Raw genomic sequence first — 3,407 nt, 5'->3', positions numbered from 1 at the left:
CTGTGAGGCGGCCGGTCGCCGAGGCGTGAGGAACGAGCCTAGCGATTTCGTTCTGGCAGAGGCCTGCAGGCCGGGTGAGCGGCAAAGTCCGATTTAGACCATGAAAAACGTGGAAGCTGTGAGAAATCAGTACAGCTCGAGGTGTTCGGTATTAACGGGTCCTCCAGCTAAGGGAAAGTGTTTGTGTGCTTTCTTGGAGCTCAAATGAGCTCCAAATGATTCCAACCTCAATGATTCTATGATTCTATGATTCTTGGAGCTCAAATGAGTTCCAAATGAGGTTATCTCAAACGGGAGCATCTCTCAAAGCTAAGTGAGTTTCTGAAGCTGGCAAGCAAAGAATCAGTGACAATATCATATCGATACTTAAAGGAAGGTTTGTGGGCAGTCTCTTAGATTATAGATGAACACTTGCAGTGAGCAGGCTTTTTTCTTTCAGGACCTCTGATCTTCTCTGACATCCTTCAGGACTTCTGAGCAATGGAAAAGAGCGAGTAGAAAAGACTAGACTTAATCTCTAAGTAAGTGACATAACATGAAGGCTTTTGGTTTGTGGAAAATTTTGTCACTTTCTGTTGATGAGAGCCAGCTCCTCAATGTACTGTAACAAAGGAACTGTTCTTGCAAGGGACTGATCGGCTAGGGAGCCTGGGAGTTTATAAGAAATGGAAATAGTGAGAAGGAACCAATGAGCTTTTGGTAAGTGCAAATGAAAATGTTACGAGAAACTATAATCGGGATGCTAAAGAATACAAAGAGCAGATATTTTTCAGTAGCCTCTTTTTTACTGTTGGAAACTTGACACCAGCAGAAGAGGTCATTTTTTAGCACAGATTTGACCTAGTTTTTATTGCTAAAACTGATTGGAAAACTGGAATGTCAAAATCAATTGTTATAATCTATTTTGGAATGATCAAGTGGACAGAAAGCACTTCAAAAATGGCATTACCTGTTTCTGAGTTGATGGCAATCGGAAGCAAATGATCTTGAATGTTTATGGGTCAATGTTCTAACGGGTAAGTCAGAAGTTGACAGGGTACTTAGCTGATATCAAATCACACTAGAGAACAGCATGACCTATGCCTTACCCACCTACAACATATAGGGAAAACACTGCTGTACTGCAGTGAATTTCAATCTGAGTGACATATGCTGGAGGTCTCATGCTGCCAGTGTTAAAATGTACTTGGAATTTCAAAATATTTTAAATGTCAGTTTCCTAACTCAAAAAGTGTTGCATCCAACACAGGGGAATTCTATATTAGACCTCATCTTGTCAGATGAAAAGGAGTTGATCACAGAACTAAAAATTAACCATAGCTTAGGTATAACTGATAATGATTTGATCACATTTGTTATGTGCAAACAGAATTAAGTCCAAACCAATAATATATATACTTAATGCTTCGAAAGGTGAAGCCTTTTATAAAGGTGAATACTATTATAAGGTAAATCTAGTGGGAGAAAGAATTTAATCTGAAATTGGAGAATGATAATTGGAAACCGTTTAGGGATGTTAGCCCAGATACCCACAAAGCCATAATCCCACAACTAAGGAATACATTTGCTGAAAAGCCAGGGTGGTTTACAAGGAAAACATCTATGAAACAGAAGAAGGAATGTGGTATCATGCATGTACACTGGAAGCTAGGAATTGTAGAAAATTACTGTGGGAAGTAAAAGGTTATAAGGGAAATATATATATGGTCCACAGAGTTATAATGAGGAAAATGAAAGTTTTTTTCAAGTATAGAATATAGAAAATTACCTGAATAGTGAGAAGACCCTATTAAAGGATGAAGATGTCAGCTTTAACCATAATTAGTGACAAACTTTGAATGTTAAAACATAAATTTCTTCTGTGCATTTGGGAAGATGGCAGCTGATGTAGCTATGTTGTATGGTACTGAAGAGTTGTTTTCTATTCAAATGATAATGTAGGAGGATGGTTCAACTTCAGTTACTAAGAGAAAACTGGCATTAGAGAGTTTTGAATGAACATGTCAAGAAGTTGTATGCACTATCAATGTTCATATTCAGAAGGTCTTGGAACACTAAGACATTTACATAAAAAGGGTAAAGCTAGTATTGTTCTAATACTTCAAAAGAATAAATGGGATGATAGTTTGTCAGTGTGACATTATGAAAAAAAAAAAAAACCCACCCCAGCCAATATAAAACTCAGTTAACAAAGAATTTAAAAGAAGACAGATAATTCCAATTAACATGGGCTTCTGCTAAAAAAAATAATATATCCTGGCAGAAAAATAGAGCCTGGCAAACAGACTTTGTTTTCTTAATGAGGCTGCAGGTTTCACATATTGATGTAATTTAATTAGACTTCAGTAAAGCATTTGACTTATTATCATATGGCTTTTTGGATTATTATTTTTTGTATTTGGATTATTATTATTTGTATCCTATACATAAACTTACAAAGAAAAGTTGTAAAAACTGAAAAGGTCAATCAGCAGACTTAAAATTACTGGTAATATTCTGGAATGATATCTGAAGTTCTTCACACACACAAAAACTAAGAAAACCAGCCATTTTACACCATGGTTACATCTTCCATGTTAAGCATATATAATTCATTTGACTTGGAAGCAGAGTAAGAATTTTTTTATGGAGATGTGTTCAAAGGATCCTGCATGCCAAACAATATGTAACTTAGAGAGGACACTCTTTAGCAAAGAATCAAAGGCAGTCTACATCTATATAGTAATATGAAGAGGCAGTAGCCTTTCTGTGGTTAACGATGAAACCAACTCCTATTAACACTGCTGTGTTGTAGCACCAATATAATTGGTCTAGAAATGTTTGGCCTGCAAGTTCTGAAGGGAAAGGGTGTCTGTCCGTGGAAGAAAAAATAAAATTTCAATTGCTACCACTTTTTGTTCCTATCATTGGGGTAGGTCTTCTTCCAATTCTGTAAGCAATGATAACATCCAAGGAAAGATAATATTTTATAGCAGATCAACTTTGCAAAAACTGTTTGCATGAAAAATTAATTTGTTTGAGCAAAACTTGGTGTTCAGATGTTGGCATATTAAAAAATGTAATCTAAAGAGGCAAAAAGTGCAATATATTGGTCATTCTGAGTAGCAGGTACCCTTAGGAAATGTGTTTGTGCAGCTTTAATGGTTGCGTGAAAAAGGAATTGCTAATATACTGTCCGTGCTTAAAAGAGGGAATGCCAAAAACTTATAAGAACATATCTGGATACTCTTGAATACTGAATACTTGAACACTGCTCATAAAACTAGTTAAGAACCTGTGCACTATTACTTTTGCTATATTAAAAAAAAAAAAGAAAAAAAAAGTTTTTTGACTCCTGCCTTAGCTGTCCATCCTTGGTCCCTGGTAGTTTTGATTTTCCTATTACCTGTTAACCTGCCCACTGCAGA

The sequence above is a fragment of the Aptenodytes forsteri genome, unplaced genomic scaffold (genome assembly GCF_000699145.1).
Source record: "Aptenodytes forsteri isolate BGI_AS27 unplaced genomic scaffold, ASM69914v1 Scaffold227, whole genome shotgun sequence".
NCBI lineage: Eukaryota > Metazoa > Chordata > Aves > Sphenisciformes > Spheniscidae > Aptenodytes > Aptenodytes forsteri.
The sequence above is the reverse complement of the archived record's forward strand: the minus strand, read 5'-3'. Positions refer to the sequence as shown.